At 43.3% G+C, this 15,104-nt stretch overlaps 1 pseudogene; it reads left to right on the top strand.

Annotated features, from left to right (window-relative positions):
• The first annotated feature begins 1,098 nt into the window (after positions 1-1,098).
• Positions 1,099-5,960, top strand: LOC133564875 (uncharacterized protein K02A2.6-like; annotated as a pseudogene).
• The last annotated feature ends 9,144 nt before the right edge of the window (positions 5,961-15,104 follow it).

Here is a 15,104-nt window from a genome sequence, read left to right as displayed (position 1 = left end):
TAGGGCCGCTGCTCTGTTTTTATTTCTACCACATGAGCTGAAGCGTCAAAGACATGGGATGTGGGTGTAGAAAAAAAAAAGTTGTGCGCAAACAAGCTTCTTTTCGTCTCTTTCTCGCCATCTCTGGGTCTTAAGTTGACCAACGTCTCGGTTTATGGCCACAAGCTTCAGCCATAGAAGTGACAGGCATGAATTATCATCTAGAAATAACTTTCCCCAGCTCAGAGGCGATGCAGCAACTCACCGGCTCGGTATGTATCATAACTATCTGTAGCTGCATAAGATTGTTCCCTCTTTGCAATCAATGAGGCACAAAAAGTAGTTCCTTCGATACCGTCGATCATAATATTTTATTAGAGCGTATCAAAACATGTATTGGTATGTCGGACTAAGTCTTGTCTTGGTTTAACTCTTATCTTACTGACAGGATGCAGTGCGTCTCCCATAACAATGTGACATCGGACTATGTTAAGGCAACATGTGGAGTTCCCAAGAGTTCGGTTCTTGACTCTGCATTCTTTAGCATCTACATGCTGCTGCTAGGTGACATCATACGCAAATACGGTGTTAGCTTTCACTGTTATGCTGATGCCACCCAACTCTACATGCTTCTAAAACTGACCAACACGCCGGATTGTAGTAAGCTGGAGGCGTGTCTTGATGAAATTAAACAAAGGATGTCCGCTAACTTTTTGCAACTCAATGCCAAGAAATCGGAAATGCTGTTTATCGGTCCTGCTAGACACCGACCTCTATTTAATAATACCATCTTAACATTTGACAACCAAACAATTACACAAGGCGACTCGGTAAGGAATTTGGGTATTATCTCCCACCCAACTCTCTTGTTTGAGTCACACATTAAGAGTGTTGTAATGTTAATGTGCCATTTTTGATCAGGCTGCACCGTGACCACCACTAAGGGGTCCAGGCGGGTTCCTAGGCAATGGGGCCAGTAGTGTTTTGACAGCTGTAGAGCTAATGGCTGTGTATAATGTATATGTGTGCTGATCTTCATTAAAAGTTCGAGTTGAGCATTATAAGCAGTAAGTCACTTTACTACATTGGCGACGAGGTAAAAAAAAAATCAAGACATCAATGGCGTTGTTTGGAAATTTAACAGAGTTTGACCAATCTACGGATGATTGGCAACAGTATGCTGAACGACTGGACTTTTACTTCGTGGCTAACAAAATCACAGACGAAGGACAAAAGATGGCAATTTTCCTGAGTTTGTGTGGGGCCAAAGTATATGCAGTGTTGCGAGATTTGTGCCAGCCCGGTAAGCCGGCGGATATAGACATGACATTGACGGAGATGCTTCAGAAATTAACGGATCACTTCGCGCCAAAACCCAGTTTGATTGTGGAACGATTCAAATTTCATTCCAAATTGAGACAACAAGGTCAGTCCATTTCTTCATTTGTCGCGGAGCTAAGGAGGCTCACGGAACATTGCAAATTTGGAACTGCATTAGATGACATGCTTAGAGACAGACTTGTGTGTGGTATCAACGATGATCGCATCCAACGTCGTTTGTTGTCTGAGGATGATGAAAAAATGACTCTGGCACAGGCCATTGACTTGGCCACATCGATGGAAACAGCATCCAAGGACCTGGCGGACTTGCAACTAACTGGGGCAGATGGAACGGTCCACAAAGTCCAGGCAGGAGCAGATCGGCGAGTCCCACTGAGTGGCTGTTTCAGGTGCGGTGGTAGTCATGGGCCAACAGACTGCCGGTTCGTTGATGCAGTTTGCCACAATTGCCACAAGAGGGGGCACTTGGCCAGAAAATGTCGTAGTGCCAGGCAGATAAGGAAACCTGAAGGACCAACATCAGGTGCAATTTACAGGTTGGGAAATGAGACCGAAAATGTAGAATATGCACACACACTCTATAACCTAACTATGGAAGAGAAAGTGGAACCATACAAAGAGCACATACAGATAAATGGACATGACGTTGAATTTGAAATTGACACTGGGGCAGGCATGATGATAATTACTGAGGACACATACCAAAAGATGGGGGGAGGAAGACTCCAGCACACACACGTGAAACTATACACCTACACCAAAGACAAGGTGGGAGTGTTAGGGAAACTGCATGTGCAAGTCAGCTACAGAGGGCAGGCTAAACAATTACCATTACTGGTGGTAAAGGGAGAGGGCCAAAATCTCATGGGCAGAAATTGTCTGAAAGCAATTAAAATAGATTGGAACACTGTATTTAGCCTAAGGTTAAGTGTACAGCAGGACTTAGATGAGCTACTCACGAGACATGAGGATGTTTTTAAGAAGGACCTGGGTACGTTAGTTGGGGGCTCAGCAAAAATCTATGTTGAGCGAGATGCCAAGCCAAGATATTTCAAAGCTCGACCACTGCCATATGCACTAAAAGACAAAGTTGAGGCTGAATTAGTGAGGCTGGAGAAGGAAGGAATTCTTGAACCTGTGAACTTTTCGGAGTGGGCCGCCCCCATTGTGCCCATCATAAAACCGGACAAAACAACTAGAATCTGTGGGGACTATAAAGTCACTGTAAACCCAGTGTCAAAATTAGATAACTACCCAATCCCGAAAACAGAGGACTGGTTAGCAGTATTAGGAGGTGGAAAAAATTTTACAAAACTGGACATGTCTCAAGCCTACCAGCAACTCAGGTTAGATGAGGACTCAAAGAAGTTCACCACAATAAACACACATCGAGGACTATACCAGTACACAAGATTGCCGTATGGGGTGTCTTCGGCACCAGGCATTTTCCAGCGCACCATGGATGGTCTATTGCAGGGACTGCCTCAAGTAGTGGTGAGAGTGGACGACATTTTAGTAACAGGGAAGGATGATGCTAAGTCACTTAAAAAATCTCGGCGCGGTGCTTGAGAGAATTGCAGCTGCAGGCCTTCGCTTGCGACAACAAAAATGTGTGTTTATGGCACCCGAGGTAGTGTATCTCGGTTACAAAATCAACTGCAACGGCATACATCCAGTGGCGGACAAGGTTGAAGCCATTGTAGATGCTCCTCAGCCAACTGACCAGACAGTTGAAATCCTTCCTTGGAATGCTAAATTACTATCACAGATTCTTGCCAAACATATCCACCATCTTGGAGCCTTTACACCAGGGGCGCTCACACTTTTTCTGCAGGCGAGCTACTTTTCAATTGACCAAGTCGAGGAGATCTACCTCATTCCTATTTATAATTTATATTTATTTATTTATGAAAGATACATTTTTGTTAACAAGTTAATGGTGTTTAATGATAATACAAGCATGTTTAACACACATAGATTCCTTTCTTTCATGAAGAGAAGAATATAAGTTGGTGTATTTGATTCTGATGACTTGCATTGATTGGAATTAGACAGTGGTGCTGATAACGTCCGCATTTTCAAATGGAGGAAAAAAAAAGTCCTCCTTTCTGTCCAATACCACATGAAAGTGGTTGGATTTGGCATCTCATTTGTCCAACTTGCATACTCGTTTTTAAACACTTTGTTATGAGAGTAGCATATGTGTGTGGCCCTTTAATGTCTGGCAGCAGGTGAGTGACGTCAGTGAGAGTGCGGGTGGGCAAGCAAGTGAGAAAGAGGTCGCTGAGGGCGGGGGAGAAATACATTGGCATCAAACTCCGTAGCTTGCTAGCTTGTGCACGCTAGCTTTCTGAGACTCTTATTTTGTTAGCACAGGCAGGATGAAACAGGTCTTTTATGGTGAAGACAGGAACTGTGCAGTCGGTCTTTAGAGTTTTGACAGTAGGTACGGAGTCTCTAGAAATAAAATGTGTTTCTCTGCGTCCGCCCTGTTAGTGATTTTTTTCTTAAATATGAGCTTGCAGCAGCCAGCGTCATCTCACAAGATCCTCGGGTGCCGAGAATGTCAAACAACTGACGAAAGTGAAGTCTTGGTATGATTGATGATTGCTCATTTTTATGTATATTTTTTAATACCTGGCTTGAGATCGACTGACACACCCTCCGAGATCGACCAGTCGATCGCGATCGACGTAATGGGCACCCCTGCTTTACACGAACTGTTGAGAAAGGGAAATGCGTGGAAATGGACGACGAATCAGAGTCGAGCATTCGAGGCAGCAAAAAAGTGTCTCCAATCTGATAAATTATTGATACACTTTGATGACGGAAAGCCACTTTATCTGGCCTGTGATGCTTCGCCATATGGTGTGGGAGCTGTTCTATCTCACCGTTTCCCAGATGGTTCAGAGAAGCCCATTGGATACATGTCACGTTCACTAACAGTGGCTGAGAGGGGTTACTCTCAATTGGAAAAGGAGGCACTAGCCATCATGTTTGGCCTAAAAAATATTTCATCAATACCTTTTCGGCAAGCACTGCACCATTGTCACAGATCACAAACCGCTACTGGGTCTTTTGGGTGAGAGCAAAAGCATTCCACAGTTGGCGGCAGCCAGAATGCAGAGGTGGGCCTTGCTTTTGGCAGCTTATGAATACACCTTAGAATACAAGGAAGGCTTGAAACATGGCAACGCTGATGCTTTGAGCCGACTCCCATTACCAGTCAGGCCCAGCAGTACACCACGCGAGGAAGAGGTAATAATGCTGATGGAACACATGTATGGCACACCATTGCAAGCAAAGCAGATCCGGGACTGGACCAGACGAGATCCAATTTTGTCCAGAGTGCAACAATGGCTGTTACATGGTTCCTGGCCCAAGGTATGTACTGATCCACGAGTCAAGCCGTATATGAAAAGACAGCATGAGTTGAGTGTGGAAGATGGCTGCCTTCTGTGGGGGACAAGGGTGGTAATACCACCTCCAGGTCGGCAGGTAATGACGGAAGAGCTACATGCAGCTCATCCAGGGGTCTCAAGGATGAAATCACTAGCCCGGAGTTACATGTGGTGGCCCAACATGGATGAGTAGTTGGAGGCAGCAGTGCGCAGATGCCATACATGTCAAGCTAACCAGGCCACACCTCCGGCCGCGCCGCTACATCCCTGGGAGTGGCCAAATCAGCCATGGATGAGACTACATTTTGATTTTTGTGGGCCCATTCTAGGAAAAATGTTTCTGATTGTCATCGATGCTTACTCCAAGTGGATGGAGATCATCCCAATGCAGTCCATAACCTCTTCATTAACTATTGAGAAATTGAGAAGCATATTTGCCACTCATGGCATCCCAGCAAGTCGGGTTACAGACAATGGGCCAAGTCTGGTCAGTGCAGAGTTTGAACATTTCCTAAAAAAAAATGGCGTAAAACATGTAACAGCAGCCCCATACCACCCGTCCTCAAATGGCTGTGCGGAGCGCGCTGTACGGGTCTTCAAGGAAGCCATCAGGAAGATGGGGGAGGGAAGTGTGGAAACAAAGGTGTCGAGGTTCCTGTTTAAATACAGATCAACTCCTCAGACTACAACTGGCACCACACCTGCGGAGCTGCTAATGAACAGGAGATTGCGAACGCAGCTGGACATGGTCAGGCCAGCACTGTCAGACAAAGTGAGCTCAAACCAGGAAAAACAAAAACAGAACCATGACAAAAGGGCAAGGGACCGAGTGTTCACAGACTGTGAAGCCGTATATACCTACGAGGATATGCGGGCCAGAAATGGATTCAGGCAAGACTCGTGGAGAGGACTGGTCCAGTGTCTTGGACAGCAAAAACTCAAGATGGCAAGCTGGTGAGAAGACATCAAGATCAGATCCGTCCACGTTATGATCAGAAGGAAACTCTTCGTGACACATCCGAGGACAGTTTTCCAGAGGATTTCCATTCAGCACCACCAGGAACCAGTTGATCAGGAACAAGTTGATCAGGAACCAGATGAGCCTCAACCAGGTGATCAAGCACAGGATGCAGAAGTGGGAGTCAGGGGCACCGCTCGCCAAAGGAAACCTCCATCATATCTCAAGGACTATGTTTTCACACAGACTCAGTGATTTCTGGGGGTTGTCTATTACACTAAGAGGGGACTATGAATATTTGACTGGACTATGGGTGGAGGGAATGTTGTAATGTTAATGTGCCATTTTTGATCAGGCTGCACCGTGACCACCACTAGGGGGTCCAGGCGGGTTCCTAGGCAACGGGGCCAGTAGTGTTTTGACAGCTGTAGAGCTAATGGCTGTGTATAATGTATATGTGTGCTGATCTTCATTAAAAGTTCGAGTTGAGCATTATAAGGAGTAAGTCACTTTACTACAAAGAGTGTTACTAAAACAGCCTTCTTTAATCTCCGTAATATCGCTAAAATGCGTTCCACTTTGTCCACTGGCGACGCTGAGATTATTCATGCGTTTGTAACGTCTCGTCTCGATTACTGTAACATATTATTTTCTGGTCTTCCTATGTCTAGCATTAAAAAATCACAGTTGGTACAAAATGCGGCTGCTAGACTTTTGTCAAGAACAAGAAAGTTTGATCATTTTACGCGTATACTGGCTCACCTGCACTGGTTTCCTGTGCATTTAAGATGTGACTTTAAGGTTTTACTACTTACGTATAAAATACTACACGGTCTATCTTGCTGATTTTTTTGCTGATTTCTTGCCGGGACATATGGTACATTTGTCCCGGCAAGAAATCTGCTTTTAAAGAACTCTGGCTTATTAGTGATTCGCAGAGCTCAAAAAAAGTCTGCGGGCTATAGAGCGTTTTCAATTCAGGCTCCAGTACTCTGGAATGCCCTCCCGGTAACACTTTGATTAGCATTTAAGTCCCATCTTAAAACTCAGTTGTATACTCTAGCCTTTAAATAGACCCCCTTTTTAGACCAGTTAATCTGCCGTTTCTTTTCTTTTCTGCTCTGCCCTCTTCTCCCTTGTGGAAGGGTGGGGGGCACCGGTCCGGTGGCCATTAATGAAGTGCTGGCTGTCCAGAGTCGCGACCTGGGGTGGACCGCTCGTCTCTGCATCGGCAGGGGACATCTCTGCGCTGCTGACCTGGTCTCCTGCTGGCCCCACTATGGACTGGACTTTCACTATTATGTTAGATCCACTATAAACTGGATTGTCACCATTATGTCAGATCCACTATGGACTGGACTCTCACAATATTATGCTAGACCCACTCGACGTCCATTACACCGGTCTCCTCAAGATGAGTTCCTGGGAGTGTCACCCACATCTGCGGTCCTCTCCAAGGTTTCTCATTGTCATCCCACTGGGTTGAGTTTTTTCTTGCCCTGATGTGGGATCTGAACCGAGGATTTCGTTGTGGCTTGTGCAGTCCTTTGAGACACTCGTGATTTAGGGCAATATAAATAAACATTGATTGATTGATTGATTGATTTATAATAACTATATCGCTAATACTTGACTAATAAATAGGTCACAACATGTAAATGGAGTATTGTTGGTGGTTTTTGAATGTTTTATTTATAGAGGGTTTTATGGGCATAATAGATATAAAGATGTAATGATTCCTATTACTTCCATTGTTAGCTGACGTTTGCTGGCGTTTGTTTACGAGTTAGAATGCAATAAACAAACAAGAAAAATGTATGCGTTCTAGTGTCACATAGAAGTGAAGTGAATTATATTAAATGGCGCTTTTTCTCTAGAGACTAAAAGCACTTTTACATAGTGAACCCCAATATATAAGTTACACTGGGAGCAAGTGGGTAAAGTGTCTTGCCCAAGGACACAACATCAGTGACTAGGATGGCAGGCTTCGAACCTGCAACCCTCAAGTTGCTGGCACGGTCGCTCTACCAACCGAGCTATACCACCCCTGTGAATGATCTTAAAACAAGTTCAGTTCCCCTTTAAATCAAACCCACTCACACAATGATTCGGTCAGCCATTCAGCGCATTTTGCACTAACGCTCACCAAGACATGATGAAATGCAGACTACGCCGTCCTATAACTGAAACCGATCGATCCGGTCATCAGAAAACAGAGACTGTTTGCCGTGTTCCAGGCACTGCCTTTTGTTACATTTTTGAATTCATGCAAGAGCCTTTGTAAACATTTCATGTTTACATGTTATATTAGGGTATAATATATATATATATATATATATATATATATATATATATATATATATATATATATATATATATATATATTATAATAATAATAATAATAATAACTGCTATAGCAGCCGCAACATTAATACAGCCACAACGACGACTCTTGCGGACCTACTGCCCTCGGTAATGGCACCGTTCCCAAAGTATGTGGGCTCTATTGATAACCTCACTAACAACTTTAACAACGCCCTGCGCGAAACCATTGATAGTATAGCACCGCTGAAGTTAAAAAAGGCTCCAAAAAGGCGTACGCCATGGTTTACTGAAGAAACTAGAGCTCAGAAATTATTATGTAGAAAGCTGGAACGCAAATGGCGCACGACTAAACTTGAGGTGCACCATCAAGCATGGAGTGATAGTTTAATAACTTATAAACGCATGCTTACCTTAGCTAAAACTAATTATTACTCAAATCTCATCCGCATTAATAAAAACGATCCAAAATTTTTGTTTAGTACAGTAGCATCGCTAACCCAACAAGGGACTCCTTCCAGTAGCTCCACCCATTCGGCAGATGACTTTATGAAGTTCTTTAATAAGAAAATTGATCTTATTAGAAAGGAGATCAAAGACAATGCGTCCCAGCTACAACGGGGTTATAGTAACACAGATATGATTGTATATACGGCGGATACTGCAAATATCCAAAATAGTTTCTCTCGTTTTGATGAAATAACATTAGAAGGATTGTTACAATGTGTAAATGGAATAAAACAAACAACATGTTTACTTGACCCACTTCCTGGGAAACTTATCAAGGAGCTTTTTGTATTATTAGGTCCATCAGTGCTAAATATTATAAACTTATCACTTTCCTCGGGCACTGTTCCCGTTGCATTCAAAAAAGCGGTTATTCATCCTCTCCTTAAAAGACCTAACCTCGATCCTGACCTCATGGTAAACTACCGACCGGTGTCTCACCTTCCCTTTATTTAGAAAATCCTCGAAAAAATTGTTGCGGAGCAGCTAAATGAGCACTTAGCGTTTAACAATCTATGTGAAACCTTTCAATCCGGTTTCAGGGCAAATCACTCGACTGAGACAGCCCTCGCAAAACTGACTAATGATCTATTGCTAACGATGGACTCTGATGCGTCATCTATGTTGCTGCTCCTCGATCTTAGCGCTGCTTTCGATACCGTCGATCATAATATTTTATTAGAGCGTATCAAAATACGAATTGGTATGTCAGACTCAGCCCTGTCATGGTTTAACTCTTATCTTACTGATAGGATGGAGTGTGTCTCCTATAACAGTGTGACCTCGGACTATGTTAAGGTAACGTGTGGAGTTCCCCAGGGTTCGGTCCTTGGCCCTGTACTCTTCAGCATCTACATGCTGCCGCTAGGTGACGTCATACGCAAATACGGTATTAGCTTTCACTGTTATGCTGATGACACCCAACTTTACATGCCCCTAAAGCTGACCAACACGCCGGACTGTAGTCAGTTGGAAGCGTGTCTTAATGAAATTAAACAATGGATGTCCGCTAACTTTTTGCAACTTAATGCCAAAAAAACGGAAATGCTGATTATCGGTCCTGCTAGACACCGACCTCTATTTAATAATACAACTTTAACATTTGACAACCAAATAATAAAACAAGGTGACTCTGTAAAAAATCTGGGTATTATCTTCGACCCAACTCTCTCCTTTGAGTCACACATTAAAAGCGTTACTAAAACGGCCTTCTTTCATCTCCGTAATATCGCTAAAATTCGCTCCATTTTGTCCACTAAAGACGCCGAGATCATTATCCATACGTTTGTTACGTCTCGTCTCGATTACTGTAACGTATTATTTTCGGGTCTCCCCATGTCTAGCATTAAAAGATTACAGTTGGTACAAAATGCGGCTGCTAGACTTTTGACAAGAACAAGAAAATTTGATCATATTACGCCTGTACTGGCTCACCTGCACTGGCTTCCTGTGCACTTAAGATGTGACTTTAAGGTTTATATATACATATATATATATATATAAATATATATATCCATCCATCCATCCATTTTCTACCGCTTATTCCCTTTCGGGGTCACGGGGGGCGCTGGCGCCTATCTCAGCTACAATCGGGCGGAAGGCGGCTTACACCCTGGACAAGTCGCCACCTCATCGCAGGGCCAACACAGATAGACAGACAACATTCACACTCACATTCACACACTAGGGCCAATTTAGTGTTGCCAATCAACCTATCCCCAGGTGCATGTCTTTGGAAGTGGGAGGAAGCCGGAGTACCCGGAGGGAACCCACGCATTCACGGGGAGAACATGCAAACTCCACACAGAAAGATCCCGAGCCTGGATTTGAACCCAGGACTGCAGGACCTTCGTATTGTGAGGCAGACGCACTAACCCCTCTGCCACCGTGAAGCCCTATATATATATATATATATATATATATATATATATATATATATATATACAGTATATATATGATGTCATGTATATATATATATATATATATATATATACAGTATATATATGATGTCATGTTATCAATGGGAAAATGCATTTTTCAACAATATGATTTGCCTGAGCGGCTAGGAGACACAGACAATAATAAGAGTTGAGTTTATACCAAAAAGTTCTATTATGGTTTCATCTGACCACATGACATTCTCCCAATCCTCTGCTGTATCATCCATGTATCCATTTTTGTTCAAACTCAACTCGTCGTGTTTGGAGGAAAAAGAATACTGACTTGCATCCCAAGAACACAATACCTACTGTGAAGCATGGGGGTGGAAACATCATGCTTTGGGGCTGTTTTTCTGCTAAGGGGACAGGAGGATTGATCCGTGTTAAGGAAAGAATGAATGGGGCCATGTATCGTGAGATTTTGAGCCAAAACCTTCTTCCATCAGTGAGAGCTTTGAATGGTTGACCAAATACTTATTTTCCACCATAATTTACAAATAAATTATTTAAAATTCCTACAATGTGAATTCCTGGATTTTTTTTCACATGATGAAAATTACAGACCTCTGTCATCATTTTAAGTGGAAGAACTTGTACAATCGGTGGCTGACTAAATAATATATGTATATATATATATATATATATATATATATATATATATATATATATATATATATATATATATACATGTATACAGTCCCGATCAAAAGTTTACATACAATTGGCGTGGCGCAGTGGAAGAGTGGCCGTGCGCAACCCGAGGGTCCCTGGTTCAATTCCCACCTAGTACCAACCTCGTCACGTCGGTTGTGTCCTGAGCAAGACACTTCACCCTTGCTCCTGATGGGTGCTGGTTGGCGCCTTGCATGGCAGCTCCCTCCATCAGTGTGAATGTGTGTGTGAATGGGTAAATGTGGAAGTAGTGTCAAAGCGCTTTGAGTACCTTGAAAGTAGAAAAGCGCTATACAAGTACAACCCATTTATCATTTACCATTAATTGTAAAGAACACATTTTAATGGCTGTATTGTGTTTCCAAATAATTTCCATCCATCCATCCATCCATTTCCTACCGCTTATTCCCTTTGCGGTCGCGGGGGGCACTGGTGCGTATCCCAGCTACAATCTGCCGGAAGGCGGGGTACACCCTGGACAAGTCGCCACCTCATCGCGGTCCAATAATTTCTACAACTCTTATTTTTTTGTGATGGATTGATTGAAGCACATACTTGTTCGTCACAAAAAACATTCATGAAGTTTGTTTCTTTTATGAATTTATTATGAGTACTGAAAATGTGACCAAACCTGCTGGGTCAAAAGTATACATACAGCAATGTTAATATTTGGTTACATGTCCCTTGGCAAGTTTCAGTGCAATAAGGCGCTTTTGGTAGCCATCCACAAGCTTCTGGCAAGTTTGTGGTTGAACTGTTGACCACCTCTCAAATTGGTGCAGTTCAACTAAATGTGTTGGTTTTCTGACATGGACTTGTTTCTTCAGCATTGTCCACACGGTTAGCCATCCCTTTACCACTTTTGACGTGTATTTAGGGTAATTGTCCCAACTGCGCCCAAGACCTCCGGGCTGTTAATTTTAGGTTGTCCTGAAGAATTTGCAGGTAATCCTTTCTTCTTCTCAGGTGTCACTATTGTTTACATTTTCACACTTTACACTATTTTGTTACACTTTCTTAATCATTTTTTTTTACATGTTCCCTATTTTTGCACCTTAATTTAACGAGGTTATTGTTAAATGTTTATTATGATTTTAGAATGTTTTGTTTTTTGATCGCTTGAGTGTTTTCCGTGGTTGTTTTGACATTTCATATTCTTCTCTGCCCTGATAGCTGAGGAAGGTTACACTTGAAATTAAAATGTTCACATTCATGATATTTTCCATGGGTCATAATAAAAATATCAATAATTATTGATTTCGACCAATATAAAAAAAAACAAAAAACTTATATCATGATACAGCTTTCAGCCATATCGCCCAGCCCTGTGTTGCAGTGTATACATGTTTTTGTTTTGTTTTGACATGCAGCCTCATTTAGACATTGTACAAAGATCTCTCTGCTGGGAGAGACACAACGCGTACTTTACGAATTGTTGTCTTCACACCTTTGATTCCAGCCAGGTGTCATTATACGGTAATGCAAGCAGGTGTGAATGAGCGTCCTCTGAGAGCGCCAGCACGCCACAGATATGCTCCAAAACATTGCTGACTTACCTGCGCTGGGAAACCACAAAGGACGTCCTCGAGGGGCCGCAGCACACTAACTCACACCTGGCATCATAGAAAGGCATAGATTAATTACATTTGTTAAACTTTCAAATAACTGGGAATATTGCAAAGCTTACAAAAAAAAACTCTCTAGTAGAGGATTTCGGATTTTCGCTAATACAACTCCTTCCGGGTCAACACGGTGGGCACAGGGGTTAGTGCATGTGCCTCACAATACGGAGGTCCTGAGTTCAATCCTCGGCTCGGGATCTTTCTATGTGGAGTTTGTATCTTCTCCCTGTGACTGTGTGGGTTCCTTTTAGGGTACTCCGGCTTCCTCCCACCACCAAAAACAGCACCTGTGGATAGGTTGATTGGCAATACTAAATTGGCCCTTGTGTGTGAATGTTGTCTATCTGTGTTGGCCCTGTGATGCGGTGGAGACTTGTCCAGGGTGTACGCCGCCTTCCGCCTGATTGCAGCTGTGATAGGCTCCAGCACCCCCCGCGACCTCAAAAGGGACAAGCTGTAGGAAAATGGATGGATGGATGGACAACTCCTTCTGCCCGAATGCAGCTGAGATAGGCTCCAGCGCCGCCCCCCCAGCCACCCTGAAAGGGACAAGCGGTAGAAAATGGATGGATAGACATCTCAAAAATGCATTGCCGCCATATTGGTAGGCTTTGTTCACCTTTGTTTACGATAAAACTATTCAGTGGAAAAAGACATTGTCCGGGCTACAATACGATGGAGAAGTACTGTGAGTCATGAGATAAGAAAACCCTTAGCCGATATGAGAAGCCAACGCCGTAGTTGGATGCAAGAATCCGTTTAAGATCAATAAGTCTGAGTGGAGCAGAGGCCACGACATCTTCCGGGATGTTCATATACGGACTTGGTGAACTACCTAATTTTCAACCCAGTCCATATTATACCTTAAATAATTTTTGCTGAGTGTTAGACAAGCCTCCTCTCTTCCTGTTTTTAAATCTCTCTTAAAAACATACTTTTATTCCTTGGCTTTTAACATTGAGTGATATCCATCCTGCAATGGCGCCCCATTACCTGCTGTCAACCTCTTTTTATGTTTTATTTATTTATTTTTTATCGTGTTCTGTTTGTGTTGTGTTGTTTGCTCGGTCCTCGTATTATCTTTTAACTTGCCCATTGTACAGAACTTTGGCTACCCCTGTGGTAAATTTTAAATGTGCTTTATAAATAAAGTTGATTTGGTTTGATTTGATTTCAAAGTAATAAGTGTCAAGAATTTGTTTGTGGATGTATCTATGACATTTGTGTTTATCTGGGGCGGTATAGCTCGGTTGGTAGAGCAACTTCAGGGTTGCAGATTCGATCCCGATGCTTCCGCCATCCTAGTCACTGCCGTTGTGTCCTTGGGCAAGACACTTTACCACCTGCTCTCAGTGTCACCCAAAACGGTTTGAAAATCTGGATGTAAAGCGCTTTGAGTTGCTTGAGAAAAGCGTTATATAAATATAATTCACAAATTCACAAATTGTCCCTAGTGTGTGAATGTGAGTGTAAATGTTGTCCGTCTATCTGTGTTGGCCCTGCGACTTGTCCAGGGTGTAACCCGCCTTCCGCCCGAATGAAACTGAGATAGGCTCCAGTGCCCCCCCATAACCCAAAAGAGAATAAGTGGTAGAAAATGGATGGTAGAGCAACTTCAGGGTTGCAGGTTCGATCCCGGCGTTTCCCCATCCTAGTCACTGCCGTTGTGTCCTTGGGCAAGACACTTTACCCACCTGCTCTCAGTGTCACCCAAAACGGTTTGAAAATCTGGAAGTAAAGCGCTTTGAGTCACTTGAGAAAAGTGCTATATAAATATAATTAACAAATTCACAAATTGGCCCTAGTGTGTGAATGTGAGTGTGAATGTTGTCTGTCTATCCGTGTTGGCCGGCGACTTGTCCAGGGTGTAACCCGCCTTCCGCCCGAATGAAACTGAGATAGGCTCTAGCGCCCCCCCACAACCCCGAAGGGAATAAATGGTAGAAAATGGATGGTCGAGCAACTTCAGGGTTGCAGGTTCGATCCCGACGTTTCCGCCATCCTAGTCACTGCCGTTGTGTCTTTGGGCAAGACACTTTACCCACCTGCTCTCAGTGTCACCCAAAACGGTTTGAAAATCTGTAAGTAAAGCGCTTTGAGTCACTTGAGAAAAATGCTATATAAATATAATTAACAAATTCACAAATTGGCCCTAGTGTGTGAATGTGAGTGTGAATGTTGTCTGTCTATCTGTGTTGGCCCTGCGACTTGTCCAGGTTGTAACCCGCCTTCCGCCCGAATGAAACTGAGATAGGCTCCAGCGCCCCCGCCACCCCCATAACCCTGAAGTGAATAAGTGGTAGAAAATGGATGGTAGAGCAACTTCAGGGTTGCAGGTTCGATCCCGGCGCTTCCGCCATCC

The sequence above is a fragment of the Nerophis ophidion genome, linkage group LG13 (assembly GCF_033978795.1).
Source record: "Nerophis ophidion isolate RoL-2023_Sa linkage group LG13, RoL_Noph_v1.0, whole genome shotgun sequence".
Classification (NCBI taxonomy): domain Eukaryota; kingdom Metazoa; phylum Chordata; class Actinopteri; order Syngnathiformes; family Syngnathidae; genus Nerophis; species Nerophis ophidion.
The sequence above is the reverse complement of the archived record's forward strand: the minus strand, read 5'-3'. Positions and strand labels throughout refer to the sequence as shown.